The sequence below is a fragment of the Ailuropoda melanoleuca genome, chromosome 5 (genome assembly GCF_002007445.2).
Source record: "Ailuropoda melanoleuca isolate Jingjing chromosome 5, ASM200744v2, whole genome shotgun sequence".
Lineage (NCBI taxonomy): Eukaryota > Metazoa > Chordata > Mammalia > Carnivora > Ursidae > Ailuropoda > Ailuropoda melanoleuca.
Window position 1 is genome coordinate 29,531,164 of NC_048222.1, and position 16,033 is coordinate 29,547,196.

At 56.3% G+C, this 16,033-nt stretch overlaps 1 protein-coding gene across 2 annotated transcripts in view; it reads left to right on the forward strand.

The window, feature by feature from the left end:
- PACSIN1 (protein kinase C and casein kinase substrate in neurons 1) overlaps window positions 1-16,033 on the forward strand; it is a 55,911-nt gene that overhangs the window by 28,904 nt on the left and 10,974 nt on the right. Inside the window, exon 1 of one of the 2 annotated variants that reach the window (XM_011218541.3) lies at window positions 8,601-8,823. The exons of the other annotated variant lie outside the window; for it this stretch is intronic. The gene's annotated coding sequence lies outside the window, so the exon portion shown is untranslated. Of the gene's footprint in view, window positions 1-8,600; window positions 8,824-16,033 lie in introns of those variants that run through there. 2 annotated transcript variants of the gene reach the window in all.

Consider the following 16,033-nt stretch of genomic DNA (forward strand, 5'->3'; position numbering starts at 1 on the left):
CCATCCCAGGACCCTAGGATCATGCCCTGGATGAAAGGCAGATGCTTAATGACTGAGCCACCCAGGCGCCCCTGAACTTGAATTTAAATAGTCAAATGGCACTAGTGACTCCCACAACGGACAGTGCACCCTTATATGCCCTGTGTTTCTCCCAGGGTGCAGCGCGGCATGCGGGCTGGTCCATCTCAGCCCAAGGCCTCCAAGATTCCAGAGAGGAGCTCGGATATTTTGAGTATTGCCAAAACTGTCCCCAAACCTCGCAGTTCCCAAACTGAGGCAGTTCAGTCGTCCAGTACCTCAGAGCGCTTTGCTTTGGGTGGGAATTTTATCAGTTCGGCGTAGAAATGTTGGCGATGTCATGCTGATCAGAAACTCTACCTGGTAATTAATGGAGTCAAAAGTAATTTGTTGTCTAGTTTAAAAAAAATTTCTTAGCTCATGCAGTTTGTTTGGTAGATACAAATCTTTCCAAACGTGGAGCTCCATGGGTGCAGAAATATGTAAAGGGTCCCCCGGTGATTTTTCATCTGGGCCAACTCCCTCACTTTGAGGGGAGCGACTGACACCCAGAGAGCGACTGACCTGTGCAGGGCCACCTGGCTGGACTGGGGCTGAGTCAGAGCCCCACCCTTGCTGGAGAAGCTCGTGTCTGAACAGTGTTCCTGTGACCCAGTGGGTGTGTGTCTGCCCGGGGCTGTCCACCCCCACCCCCCAGACAGTGATTGTGTCTCTGACATTACCTTTGATCAGTGACCAGAACAGGTGGGGAGATATAAAAGCCTCTTTGGTGTTGGTGTTATAGAATTGGTGTAGGAATAGGATAGGACCGGTTCTTGCAGCCGTCACTGCACTCCTGTGTCCCCATCCCAGTGGGGAGCTACCTGGAAAGCAGCTCATAAGGCATGCAAATCCGTGGGCCCCAGCGCTGAGCTACTGTGGTGGTCTGGGACATGGGTGCTCCCCGCCGTCACCTGTGATCCCCACCTCCTGCTAGGTACCTCCTGCTCTAGTGCCCCCCCCATTGACTCTGGGCTTGCTCTGTGACCTGCTTTGGGCAATGTGACATTGGCCGGTGTGAGAGAGGCAGAGGCTTGATAGATAAGGTGATTTGAAAGACTGGAGCTTGTCCTTCTGAATGTCTACTCTTGGGGCCCTGAGCTACTAGGTAAGTAGGTCTAAGGTGCCCTGCTGGAGAGACCACAGACTGGGGGGAAAGACAGGGAGGAGGGAGAGGGGAGGGGCTGGCTCAGCTGAGGGGCCACCCACGAGAATGAAGAAGCTGTCTCGGACACTGCAGCTCCCACTGGAAGCCACTGTAGGAGAGGTGAACCACGCAGGTGCACCAGCCAAGCCACAGAATTGCAAAACACAATAAATTGTTGTTTTAGGTCACTAAATTCTGGGGAGCTTTGTCATGTGGCAACAGACGACCGAAACCCCTGCTGGAGCAGAATCTCTGGCCGTGGACAGAATCTCCATTTTATCCAAACCTCCAGATGGTTCTGGAGCTTCCTAAAGCCTGACAACAAATGACCGTGAGCTGTATGACTTCAGACAAATTCCTTAGCTTCTCTCATTTTCCTTTTCCTTGTGGGGGTAAGTACAGACTCTGGAGATTCAGGGAGTGGAGGGGTTTTTTTAGCCATTACTTTGAAGACTTTTTCAGCCCCACACCCTTTCTCCTCTCTTGTCCCCGGCAGAATTCTAACCACAGGAATGTTGACTCTTCTGTTACAGGCCCATAGGGCCCTGAGGCTCTGTTCTTTTTTTTTAATCCCCTCCCCCCAATCCATCCTATCTCTGTTGTGCAGACAATGGGCCCTGAGGCTCTGTTCTTTTTTTTTTTTAATCCCCCCACCCCCAAACCATCCTATCTCTGTTGTGCAGATTGTTTCTTTTGTTTTGTCTTCAAGTTCAGGGATTCTTTCCTCTCTTGTCTCCACCCTGCTGTTGAGCCCCTCCGAGGACCTTTGCGTTCTAATATTTCAGTTTGATGCCCCTTTGTATCTTCTGTTTCTTTGCTAAAGCTTTCTATTTGTTCATTTGTTTCCAGGGTGTTCATCATTGTTTGTTGAAGCATTTTTAAGACTGCAGCTTTAGGTTCCTTGTCCAGTAGTTCCAATATTTGTGTCATCTTGCTGTTGGCATATGTTGGTTGCCTTTTCTCATTCAGATTGAGATTTTTCTGGCTCTTGGTATGATTTTTCTGTTGTATCCTGGACATCGGGGTATTGTTATGAGACACTGGCTCTTATTCAGATTTTCTGTCTTAGCAGGTCTAAGGCTGCGCCTGTTGATGCCACGTCCGGGTAGAAGTCCAGCTTCCCCACTTGACCTCAGTTGACCTGAAAGAAGGCTGCCTCCTTACTCCTGGGCAGGGGTGGGAGTTCTGGCTTCCCACCAGACCTCCACTGATCTGTTACAGCTGGGGATGGTGGAAGTCCTAACTAGGCCTCCAAGGTCCACCCCCACCCCCAGCATGGAGGGGGAGGGGCACCTTCATACCATTGGGTGGGGATGGAAGTCCCAGCTCCCCACCTGTTCTCTACAACCAACTGGTGGTGGGGGAATGGGGCACTGGTTACACCCAGACACAGCTCCCCACTGGGAGGCGTCAGGTCCTGCAGAGGCGATGGGGCTGTAGTTTTTTCCATGGTGTTTGGCTAGAGTAGGGCATTTATTGTTTTAAAGATTTTTGTCTTGGGGTGCCTGGGTGGCTCAGTCATTAAGCATCTGCCTTTGGCTCAGAGCGTCATCCCAGGGTCCTGGGATCGAGCCCCGCATCAGGCTCCCTGCTCCGCTGGGAGCCTGCTTCTTCCTCTCCCACTCCCCCTGCTTGTGTTCCCTCTCTCGCTGGCTGTCTCTCCCTCTGTCAAATAAATAAATACAATCTTAAAAAAAAAAATAAAATAAATAAAGATTCTTGTCTTGCTAGACTGTGCCTTTCCTAGTCCTTCAGCTAGGGAGAAGAGGCTTTCCTGGAGCTGTTTTTGTTCACACTCACTGATATTTCTGGGTTGCTGACTTCCCCAGCTCCAAATCTGAGATATGTGGGGCAAAAAAGAAAACCCAGAGAACTCACTGCTGTGTTGTCTCTTGGGTCCTGAGATCCCTTGTCAGTCTGCCCTCTTCTCTCCCTTTTTAGAGTCTTTGTAAGTTTGTTTTATGTATAATGCCCAGGGCATTAGCTGTACTTCACAGGACAAATAGGGAGAAGTGTATCCGCCCCATCTTGCCCAGGAACCAGAAGTCAAGATTTACCTGTACTTGAACTTCATATAAATAGAATCCACTACATATGTTCTTTTAAGCTTGGCTTCTCTTGCTCAGCACGGTGTCTTGAGATCACCCGTGTGGTTGTGTGTAGTCAGATGTTTTTCAGTGCTGTGTAAGATTTGATGGTGTGGGGCCTCCTGGGTGGCTCAGTCAGTTAAGCATCTGCCTTCAGCTCAGGTCATGATCCTGGGGTTCTGGGATCGAGCCCCGGATAGGCCCTCCCTCCTGCTAGTTCTCTGTCTCTCTCTCTCTGAAATAAATAAAATCTTTAACATTCAAAAAAAAAAAAAACAAACCACACTGTGGAATTTGCCCGGTGGAATCCTATGTAGCCATGAAAAAGCAAACCCCCGACCTCTGCTGTATGCGGGAAACCGCACAGTGTGCTGATCAGCCCTTCTGTAGATGGCATCTCATTTGCTTCCAGTTTGGAGCTGTTATGAACAGAGCTGTTTGAAGAGAATTCGCTATTATGCACAAATGTTCTCGGATGTGTGTTTTAGTGGCCGCAGCACTCCTTTCTGTTGGGAATAAATATTTCAAAAGTCTCTTAACTGGTTTGCTTCTTCAGCCCTTGCCTCCTCCAGCTCACTGTCCACATAAAAGCCATGACAATCTCTTGAAAACAAATGGAATCTCTTCTCCCCCTCGCTCAAAAATACCGAAGGTTTCAGTGCACCTGGGTGGCTCAGTTGGTTAAGTGCCTGCCTTTGGCTCAGGTCATGATCCCAGGATCCTGGAATCGAGTCCTGCTTTGGGCTTCCTGCTCAGCAGGGAGGCTGCTTCTCTCTCTACCCTTCCCTCATGCTCGTGATCTCTCTCTCTCTCTCTCTCAAATAAATAGATAAAATCTTAAAAAAAAAAAAAAAAAGAAAACCCAAAGGCTTTGGGGCGCCTGGCTTCCTCAGTCAGTGGAAAGTGTGACTCTTGACCTTGGGGTCATGGGTTTGAGCCCCACATTGGGTGTAGAGATTACTTAAAATCTTAAAAAAAATATCAGTGGCTTCTCTTCGTACTTAGAATAAGATAGAATCCTCCCTATGACCTACAAGGTCTTGCAGGATCTAGCCCTTGCCCACTTCCTCTTTATTCCTACCTTATTTACTACCTCTGTCTACCTGCCATCCCTTTGTCTACCCACCTGTCCGTCCATCCAGACATCCATTCGGTTTTGGGGTGTCTTCAGTGTGCCTGGCTTACTCCCACTTCAGGATGTTTGCCCTTGCTCTTCCCTCTACCAGAAAACACTGTTCCTGCAAATTACCACATACCTCCCCTTTCCCTTTATTTAAGCCTCTGTTCAAATGTCATCTCCTCGGAGAGGGATTCTAACATGTCCCCCCTTTCATCCTCTTTCTTTGCCCTCCATTCTTCTTCGTCGCCACTGGAACTGTTATTATATATTTGTTAGGTGTCTCCTGCTTTGGGAGAATGTTCGTGAAATGCCCACAAGGTTACAGATGTCATGTGTCTTGTTGTCTCCTGGGTCGCTCCCCTAGCCCAGTGCTGCACATAGTAGGTGCTCAAGGAAGATGTTAATTTGGGATTAACTGGTTCAGGCAGTTTCTTCTCCAGCTGCGTATCAGAGGGCAGGTCCCTTAACGAGCACTTCTCCCACTCTGGTCTCCTGGGCTCTCCTGGTGATGCAGACTCTGATTCAGGGTCTGGGGTGGGACCTGAGATTCTGCATTTCCTCCCAACTCCCAGCTGCTGGTCCTGGGATGCAGGCGTTGAGTAGCAAGGCCTTAACAGCTCTAACCCTCAGTTTCCACATCTGTAAAATGGTTCATTGTGAAAAGAAGTGGGTAAAGTGCATAAAGCACTGTGCATGGTGCCTGGACTTAGCAGGTGCTCGGTAAGTAGCTACTGCTCTTCCTCTGAGTGCCTTTCTCGGTCTGAAACTTGAAGTTGCCTCTGTTTTCTCCTTCTGCCCTTCCCCGTCCCTCCACGTGTAGCTCCCTACGCAGACCTGCAGTGCAGTTTTGTCCATTTTATTTCTCCAGAGCTGGCCAGCCCTGCCTGTCATGGGCAGGGGTTTTGGGAGGATTCTGGCATTTTGACAGGCGTGGGAACATTATGCAAATGAGATGCAAAGCAGCAGCTAATGAGCCCTGATTGCCTTTGCCCTGGCACTCGGGAACTGTGAGATAGCTGCGCTGGGCTGGAAGGGGGGAGCAATGAATGTTGTCTGGGTTGGATGAGGAGACATGACAGAAGGGGTTGGCTTCTCCTGGGTGGCCTGAGGCCCCCTCCTTACATGTTGACCGCCCCGCCTGTGGGACTGCAGTATGGTTAAGGTCCAGGGATAGGGCTGAGGTCAGGGGCATGGTGTGTGTGTGCGCACGCGCGTGTGCACGTGGTGTGGCGTGTGGTGTAGGGGTGTCCCCGAGCCTGTCTGAGACCTGCAGGTGGGAGAGTACGGGGCTGCACACCAGTGGCCTGGAGGCCCTCCCAGCAGCAGATGAGACAGCGTGGAGGTGGGTGCTCTGCAGGCTGGGCGGAGAGGGGGAGACGGGGGGGGGTCAGCATCTCCCACAGAACCTGTATGAGCATGGGAAGGAAGACCTCAGGGGTCTGCTGGCAGCAGGTAGGGCTGGATCAGGCTGGTGGAGGGGTGGAGGTGGGGGGCTGCTCTCTCTGGAAACCCAGGATGGACCTGGCTCTTTAGGAGAAAGGTGATCCGGGGCTAGGGGGCTGCCAGGTGGGCGGGGGCTCTGCTTACAAAGCCTGGAAACCTAATCCCTCCTCGCCCCCAGCTGAGGTCCCCCCACTCACTCTCCAGGGAGCCCCGGCTTCAGGTGCCAAACATCCCCACCCTCCTGGCCTGGGCCTTGACTTGACCTTCCGCTGAGAACCTCCAGGCCTGGGGACAACTGTCAGGCTTCTGGCTCAAGGATGGTCAGGCTGGAAGTCACTTCTGAGGTCATTTGGGGGGGGGGGGGGGGCNTTCACTCACATCGAGTTTTTTTTTTTTTTTGTAAGATTTTAAAATTATTTTTGTGAGGGGGAGAAGCAGGCTCCCCACTGAGCAGGGAGCCTGATGCGGGACTCCATCCCAGGACCCTGGGATCATGATCTGAGCCGAAGGCAGACGCTTAACAGGCTGAGCCACCCAGGCGCCCTCACGCTCACGTCAACTTCTTGACTGGCACTTCAAATGCATACAACCCTGTCCTGCCTTTGATCTAAGCATGAGAAGCACACTTGGCTGTGAAACTTCTAGAAAATGCGTGGCTGTTGCTAAGTCACCTAATCAGATTTTAATGGAGCCAGCGTAGAGCATTGGAGAAAGCTTGGCAAAGCCGCGGGTTCGAATCCCAGCCCAGGCATTTACTGGCTGTGTTACCTTGGGGGAATTGCCCAGCGTCTGGAGCCTCTGTTTCCTTGCAGTTCTGTGACCTCACCTGTGGGGCTGCTGTGACAGCCAGAGGCACTGCAGGAGAGCAGGAGGTCAGCACATCCACTAGCTGGGCACCCTGGAGGGCGGGGACTTTGTTTTGCTCATGGCTGTGTCCCCCGGTCCTAGAACAGTCCCTGCTACCTGGTGGGCGCCAGTAAGCATGCACTGAATGAATGAGAGGCCCAACCTGATTCTCCCCCTTCCAGTTGACATCTCTGACATTTGGATGCTCCGTATTGCTTACAGCCTTGGTTTAATCGGTGGCTGTCTCATGGTTGAGGGGGGTCTTAGATGAGATGAGAAATGGAGGAGGGTATTATTGTCATTATTAACAGTTTTTTGGTGGGCTTCTGGGTCTTTCCAATTGTATCTGCCTTCTCTGAGGCTTGTGAGGCCCCTGAGAAGCGCCCTGGGGCACAGGGGTGGCCACGATCCTTGCCAGGGTACTTCTGAGGTGGCGCTGGGCTGGGGACGGTGTACCCTGTGGGGCACACAGGGTGTCCTGGGCATCCCCACCTGGCCTCCACCAGATACTGCCCCTCCTGGGGGATGGCAGGGTTCTCTAAGCCTGGAATCCCCTCCAAGGAGGAGGGGCCCGTCTTACTGTATCTGTCATTAATTCCCAGTCCCAGGACCTGACAGCCCCTGGGGGTGGGGTGGGAGGGTGGGGATATCTGTGAGCCCCTAGGCTGAGGGGGCCTCTAGGTAGGATTTAGTCTGGATTGGGTCGGCAGGGGCCTTTCAGAATGAGGGAGGGAGGGAGGGGAGGGTGCGCCCTGTCTCCGGCCCCACGCCAGGCCCCTCCTTCAGCAGGGCTGAGACAAGATGGGCAGATGAGTGTCCGATCTCTAGAGGGCAGGTGCTGAGCAGACGCATCCTTTCCCGGAAGCGGATTCTGGTTCAGTCTCCTGGGTGGGACCCTTGCTTGTGTCACGGATCCCCTCCCGTGGGGCTGGTGCTGGGGGCTTGTGTGTGCAGCTGTTGATTTTGTGTAGAAAGGGCTTATGTGTTGCATGTTCTGGACCCCTGCAGATGGGCGTACAGGCGTCTTAAAGAGGTGTAAATGCTGGTGCTACTGTTAGAGTTATGTGTACGTCTGTGTGTCTGTCACCTGTGCACAGGTGCGCAGGGAGCTACAGGACTTGGGGAAATGCATGGGCGCAAACACATGTGGTGGGTGTTTGTATTTAGAAGCGTGTTGTGGGGGAGCCCATTCGCGTGGACACGCACGGAGCTTGTAGATCCCACGTGCACGGTGCGAGCCTAGCGGTTTGCTTTGAGGGGTGTGCGACAGCTGCGGCCCGGGGGAGCAGCCGCAAAGCGGGAATCACGCGGCCTCACCGCCGGTAACCGGCCGGGGAGCCTCGGGTGCTCAGACAAGTTGTTTTACTCCGGTGGGCCTCAGTTTCCGATCTGTAAAATAGGCATGGATTCCCGGGGGATGAGACTGGAGAAAGGCGTCCCGTACTCCCGCCTGACCCAGAACAGGCTCAGAATAGAATTGTGAGGAATGACCGAGCGAGTATCAGCGATGAGGCAAGCAAGTGCTTACGGAGCAGCCGAGCAGCGGGCAGCGAGGTTTATGGACCTGAGGCAAGTGCAGGGGCCGGTGCCGCTCGCAAGGTCTGGAAGGGGTGTTGGGAGGGAGGGTCTTGGGGAGAGAGAGAGGAGAGGGGCTGGAGCAGGGTCCCCCACAGTCAGGGGCGGCCGCGTGAGCCCGTCTGTTCACCAGCATCGCCGCGAAGGTGAAGTGTGCACGCCCGGCCAGGGGTGATGTCCTCCACGCGTAGAAGGCGGGCGTCCCCTGGCGTATGGGAGGGCGGCCGGCTGTGCAGCATTGCCCGGTTGCCATAGAAACGAGCAGAAGGAGGTGGGTGGCTGGAGAAGGAGGCGGGCCGGGAGGAGGGAGGGGAGGTGGCAGCGGTGGGGGGCGGGGAGCTGGCTTCTGCAGCTCTGGCGCCGCTGCCTTCCCGAGCCAGCGGTGGAGGGAACCCGAGAGGACTGAGCCCCCAGCCCGGGCATCAGGCCCCCTCCCTGCCCGCCACCACGGAGAAGGAGGAGGACAGCCAGCCCCTCCGGCCCTGGCCTGGCCCAGCGGGGGCAGTGAGCGTCCACCTGCCCCTGGCTTGGTGCCCAGACCGGCCCAGGTAGGCATCCCGATGTGGGCAGCTGGAAGAGGCTGCATGGAGAGTGGGGGCCCCCTGCCCCCGAGCCGCCCCCTCCCTTCCCGGTAGCAGCACCCGGCAGGAGGCATACAGGCTGGAGGGGCCGGGGTCAGTGGACCTGGGTGTGGAGCAGCCTGCATCCTGGGAGGCCCCCTCCAGAACCGGGACCTTCCTCAACAGGAGGGCCGTCCCCGCCGTTGCCTACCTCCTCTGCACCTCTGTCCCTCCCTCCACCGTGGCCACAGGTCCTGACTGTAGACATGCTCCCCTCCCTGGGGGAAGTGGGCCCAGGGGGCCTGGAGCTTCCAGGGCCCCACGGTGCTACCCTTGCGCAGGCTGAGGCTAGAGGGAGCAGTGAGGACGCCCCCTGCCCCCACTCAGGGCACTGCTAAGTCCTGGCCATTGGAGAGCAGCAGACTCACGTCGCACCCGCCACACCGGCTGCCTCCGTGCTGTCCCCAGATGATCTCAGGTGTTGGGTTTAGACCTCCTGGTCAGGGAAGAGGCATCTTTCTCCTCCCGCAAGCTCACACCCTTTTCCTTCCTTGTTCTCCCCACAGTCCTAGAGCCCCAGATGGCCCAAGGGACCCCCAACCCCTCCCCGGCAAGCCCAGCGTCTCCACGTTGGGGGATTGGGTAGGGGTGCCTGTGGCCCTCACTCCCCCATCGCTGTCCCTCTGCTGCATTGCTCCTGGGGACAGACTCGGCTGCTGCTGGGGAGCTCGGGCAGCCCGGGCACTGCGGAGGCACCTCGGCCCGAGGCTCAGGAGGGGGCGGGGCTGGGGCCTGGGGAGGACCTGGCCGCACTGCTTCGCTCTGGGGCCTGAAAGGACAGGAGAGGACGTGTGGTAGTGCAGTCGGTGCGTTGTCCCTGGTCCAGCTCTGCCCTGGGACAGAGTGGAAGGGCCTTGGCTGGCCTGTGTGTGTGGGGAGATCGTAGTCTGAGAAGGGAAGGGGATTGGTGCGTGCCGCTCTGGGTGTGCTGCAGGTGCCTGATGCAGCCGAGGGTCTGCCTCCTTCTCCATCCAGTCTACCCTGCGAGCCTAGCTGGGTCTTTGGCTGGGCCCTGGCAGCGCATTATGGGGCTTCCTGTTTCCCTGGGCATGTGGGGGTCAGATCCCCAGGGAAGGATCCTTGGGCCTGTGATGGGGTGGGGGGTCGAGTCGCCAAGAAGCTCATTCATCTCTGCAAACATGAGTTGTACCTGCTGAGCACTAGGCAAAGGGGGCTTCTGCCTTGGGGTTCAGGGCCTGGGGGTGAGAAGGACAAACAAGGTGGGGGATGTCGATCTGCCCGGGAGCCAGTGGCCAGGTAACCTGTATACACTCTCACCGGCTGCCCCCTCCCCCTGAACACTGCCACCCTCTTTGCTCCTCTCTGTCCTTCGGGGGGAGCTAGAGACCCCCCCCCCAGGACCTGGCATGGGCATCTGGCCTGCCTCACCTTCTATAGCCAGGCCTGCCTCCATCCCAGCCAGAACAAGGGGCTGGTGAGGCCCCGAGGGGAAGTGCTCTGGGCAAGAGCTGGAAGGAGCTGTCCTTCCCCAGACCCTCCAGGCCGGACCCTGCCCTCCCCCACTCCTCACCCACCCCCTCTAGGCCACTTTCCCCCTCTTCCTTGTGTTCTGCCCCACATGTCCCTCGGGCCTCTGCTTGCTCTGTGTCTCTCTTTTGTCCCCAGACCCTGGGGCAGAGATCCCACCAGGATGGCCTCCTGGAGCACATTCCCCAATTCTACCCCGTTGCACCCAGTGGGCCTTCAGTGGAAGCCAGTTTGAGACCCAGCTTCCCAGCATCCATCTTCCCCATGTCAGAAGGGCGTTGAAAGGAGGCCCCAGAGGCACTCGAGGCCTGGGGTTTAGCCAGGGCCTGGGGCCCTGGGACAGGCTGGAGGAGCAGTTTGGCCTGAGGCTGGCCCCTCCTTGCAGGCCCCCTGTGCAGGAGCTCTGGGGGCGAGCCAGGAGGCATCTCCACCTGGCTCTTCATGGGCATCTCAGGGCTCCAAAACCGAGGTCCTGCTCTGCTCCCCATCTCAGGACATAGCACTCCACCTGCTGGCTGCTGAGGCCCGGACCCCAGCGCAGGCCGTGACTCCTCTGTCTCCTGCTCTCATCCTAGCCATTAGCAAATCCTGTTGGCTCCAGCATCAGAGTGTTTCCAGGCTCGCTCACGCTGGAGCGCCTTGGTGCCTTCTCTTACCTGGAGGACTGCAGCCACAGCTAGACGGCCTCCTGCCCCGCTATCCTCTGCTTTCCCCCCAGCAGCCAGGGATCCTTTAAAACCTAAGCCCAATCACATCCCACCTCTTCTCAAACCCCGCAGGGGCTCCCAGCTCACTCTGGGGGAAAAAGTCAGAGGTCGCACTCTGAACCACAAGGCCCCATGGGATCAGCCTCCTGCCCCAGCCTCCCTGCCTCAGCCTTTCTGACCTCCCCCCCCTCCCCCTCACTCGTTCTGCTCCAGCCACGCAGCCCCCTTCCCCCTCAACCCCGGAAGCCGTGCTTCCACCTCAGCTCCCCCCCAGCTCTGGCTGTTCCTTCTGCTTGGATGCGCTTCCCCCAGATGCCTGCATGGCTCCCTCCCTCGCCTCCTCAGGTCTTCACGCAAATGTCGCTTCCTGACAATGACCTCTGACCACAGTGTAAAATAGCGTGACTGCTAGGTGCCACCGTCGCCCCCTGTCCCCTTCCCTGCCTTGTTCTCCACCGCGCTCGTCGCCATCCGATACACCTCATCGTTTCCTTATTCATCTGGTTTCTTGTCTGTCCGGCCTCTCTAGAATGTCAGCTCCGTGGGGCGGGGGGGGGGGGTTCTGTCTCACTCACTGCGCAGCTCAGAGCTGCCCCGAAAGGACTTGGGCTGCAGAACAAAGCTGGGGCTGACCTCTCCCCATGGGGCCAGGAAGGGGAAGAAGATGAGCTGCACGTGTTCCACCCCCGGTTGCACTAAAGACACGGGGCACCTGCCTCCGGGTCCGAATTCGTCCCAAAGTTCTATGCCGTCCGGACAGCATGGCGTGCACCCCTTACGGGCCTCCCGTCAGAGCACGCAGACCTGGTCCCTGCCGTCCAGGAGGCCATGGGGCCGAGGGCTCAGGACAGAGGAGCCATGTGTATGTAGGATGACTGGTCTCGAGGAGAGAGGCACCCAGAATGGAGAGGACGGAGGCCTGTCTATCGCCAGCTCCCACTCCTGCCTCCTCATCTGTGGTGTTATGGTTTGGACTCCCCAAGAGGCTGACCCGGAGACAAGGATATGATTTGAGAGGTGATTCCTGGAAACAGTAGGCGAGACAGGGAGCCTGTTCCTCCTGTGGGGAACGAAGGCACAGTCCCTCTGGGGCCTGTGGGAGCCCCTGGAGGACCCACCTCAGGCTTGGCCCACCAGGAGGGGGTATACACCATTCCCCCCGCCGTTGCTTGAGGGCCGCTCCCAACCCCCTCTTACCCTGCTTGACTTCCTCCCCTACCTGTGTCACCACCTAGCGAGGAAGGTGGTATGTATTCACTTCCTGGCCTCCTGCCTGCCCTGGAGTGTAGGCTCCATGGCGGAGGCCGGCCTCATTCCCTGTGGAGTCTGCACTGTCCTAGGGGCTCCCTGGAGATGGACAGGCTGGATGACATGTTTCTCATCCGCTTGGCTTGGGAACTGAAGGGTACAGGGTGGAGGCTGCCTTTAGGGATGGTTTTCTGGAGGAGAGAGAGAGGGTCTGGGGCTGGAGGAAGAAGGAGAGGGTAGGGAGGGTAAAAGCCAAAGGTCAGAGTCTAGGGAGGAGGGGAGGAGAGGCCAGCCAGGGTGGCTGAGGTGGGATGGCTTTAACATTTTCCAGCAAGGATGAACCTACCTGGTCCCCCCGACCCTGAGCCTCTCTCGAGCTCTCCAGCCTCACTGGAGACCCAGGCTCTGTCTGCCCCAGTTTCCCCATTTGTGTTTCCATCCTCTCCTTCCTTCCTACCTTGGGACTCATCTCTGAAGGGAGGGCCCCTTGGGGACTGCCCCATGGACCTTACGTTAGAGGAGATGGAGGTCGGGGGGCCTGGATTTTACAGCCAAAGAGAAGGCAAGAGGACCCCAGGCGTGCGGTCTTCTTTTCACAGGGCGCCTGGAGACCTGGGGGTCCCAGGTGAGGCCCAACAGTCATGGAAGGGAATCTGAGCCCAGGTTGCCAGAACAAAACACCATAGACTGGGTGGAGTGAACACCGGCTATTTATTTTCCACAGTTCCAGAGGCTGGGAGTCCAAGGTCAAGGTGCCGTCTTGTTGGGGTTCTGGTGAGGCCTTTCTTCCTGGCTTGCAGATGGCTGCCTTCACTCTGGGTTCTCACACGGACTTCCCTCAGTGCGTGCGCAGAGGGAGAGGGGAGAGCCTCTCTCTTCCTCTTCTTATAAGGACACCAATCCTATGAGCTTGGGACCCTGCCCTTCTGACCTCCTTTACCTTTAATCACCTCCTAAAAGTGAGGGGGTAAAATATTTGCATATGAATTTGGTGGGGACACAAGTCAGTCTTTAGCAACGGTCTCTGGGGGCATTAGCCCAAAGAGAGAAGGGGGTGTGAAGGAAGCTCTGCAGCTCTGGAAAGCATGGGTAATAAAGCCGCTGATAATAATACCGTCCACACGGTACCTCTTGCACCCTGGGCATCATTTCACAATAACCCCGTGGGCTGGTATCCTCGCCTCCATTTTGCTGATGGGGAAACTGAGGCACGGGGCATTTAAGCGACTTCCCAAGGTCACATATGCAGCGAGTGGCAGAGCCGCAGCCCCACGGCAGTGCTCTCAACAGCTGTGCTAACCGAGCAGGATTTTCTCTACTTGTCCGGAGGGAACCAGCAAGATGGGTTCACGGCAGGTGTGAGTGAGAGCCGCACCCGGGTGTAGGGGGAAGTAGGTGGGGGCTGGGGCATTCAGGGGAGGCTTCTTGGAGTGGGTGGGACTGAGTTGGCCCTTGAAGGGAGGTGGGGTTATTTTATTTTGGGGAGAAGGTGAGTGACAGCATGCACCCAGGCAGGAGGGAAGGCGTGAACAAAACAGCAGAAACTGGAATGAGGAGGGGGTGTGCATCACAGGGAGGGGTGGAGGGACAGCACCTTACAGCTGACCCTGATCCTTCTCGCTGCATCTGAAGCCCCAGCAGGGGCTGGTAAGAGTCCTGGTGTGGCCCCAAGTCAGGCACGGTGAGCCCGGCCATCTCAGGGTAATGTGAGGAGTAGGGCTGCTGCTGGGAGTGTTTGTGGGACCTGAAGACCACCCTGGGTGAGGGCGAGGCAGCTCTGGCTTCCCATGGCCCTGCCCAGGTTGGAGCCGAGCCACTCCCTTGGGAGAATGTCTTAGGCCTGGAGGGCTGGGGTGACACCCACGGACGGCTGGCTCTGCACTGGGCACCTGATGGGGGGCAGGGGAAGGACTGGCCCCGGGGCCTGGATCTGACTCTGTGTCCTCCCTGCTGTGTGACCCTGGACGAGTCATTTAACCTCTCTGAGTCTCAGAGAAGAGAGGCAGGTAACCGCCCATCTCAGTGGGCTGTTACGAGGGTTGGAGGTGAAGGGTATGAAGAGGCTGGCACGTAGCAGGTACTCAGAAATGGCTGTCGTAGGTGATGTAAAGGGAGAGTGAGGAGAGGGGTAGTATAACAGCCTCTTCTGTCTGTGTGGATCCCTGAGGCGGGAGGGCTCCCCACTGAGGGCAGAATCCTCATGGGAGATCAAGGAGGAAGAGACCCTGGAACTGGACCCTGAGGGTTGGCCAAGAGGAGAGGAAGGGGATGCCCAGAGAAGCAGGGGGCCTGGGAACAGAGGACAGGTGGGATCTGGGCGAGATTCTGGCTTTTGGTTGTGTCACCATCATTATCAACATTTTTTGAGTATCTAGTCTGTGCAGGTGACTATATTTGGCTCTGAGGGACAGAATTCAATATTTCTACTATTTAATGAATGAATATTCCAGAAGGTGCTTGGCATTCATTCCTTTAACAAAAACGTTCTGTGCATTTAACTATGTACCAGGCATTGCTCTGGATGCTGGAAATACAGCAGAGAACCTGACAGACATAAACTACTGACCTTAGCAAGCTGACATTACAGTGAGAGAGGAAGACACAAACATGATGAATGTTGGGAGCCTGGCATGTGGTAACATGTGCTCTGAAGAATAATAAAGCAAGGAAAGGGAGACAGGAGAGTGCTAGGGATGGAAAGAGTGTCAAGTGAAATGCGGGGTGATTAGGACATTTGAGCAGACATGGAAATCTGGGACGGGGGGGGGCACTCCTGGCAAGTGCAAAGGCCCTGGGGTTAGAACAGCAAGGAGGTCAGTGGAGCTGAAGGAGATGCAGGGCCTCCTAGGAAGGAATTAGACTTTTCCTTGGAGGAAATGGGGAGTCACGAGAGGATTCTGAGTAGGGCAGTATTGGGATCTTAGGTATTACCAGTGTCCCTCCGGTTGTTGTGGTTGGGAACAGACTGGAGTGGGGGTGGGGGTGAAGGACTCAAGGTCGGAGGCAGGAAGGCCACTGAGGAGAGTGATGGGGCTGGGACCAGGGTGGTTGAGAGCAGAGCCCAGAATCTGCTGCTGGGTTGGGTGGCGGCGGGAGGAGAAACGGGCGCCTGTGATTGTTAGTGACTCGTGTGTGGTGCAGGAATCCACATGCCACCTTCGTCCAAAGCTGGCCCAGCCTCTCCGGGCCCCTGCTCTCAATTTCTCTGTCCCTTCTTCAAGCCAGGGGTGGACAGAACATGCCCAAGGCCCCTGCCCTCCAGGGGCTTTTAGAAGCAGCTGGCAGGAAACCTGGGGCCTGCAGAGGGATGCTTTTCACCCTGGGACTCCTTTCTCCCAAAAGGAAAGGTCAAGGCCAACATGCAAACTTCGCACTTCCATAAACGGTCTGTATTTTTCAATAAGAGCTTACCACCCTTCTACCATTTGAGTGTCACATGAGACTGAAGTGCCGTTTTCCCATCAGATGAGTTAGAAAATCGAGACCCCGTGACAGAACTTGACTGAGATCCCACTGGGAAGTGGTAGGGCTGGAGCAGAGCCCACTCTGTTCACATGCCGAGGGCTGACCATCTTTGTGAATGAGAAAGACCTGGCTTCTTCCATGGCTCTACAAGGACAGCACCCCTCGCCCCCTCCATGCGCACGCCACGGGACTGCCGCCCCCACTACAACAATGGTGACAAATCAGTAATG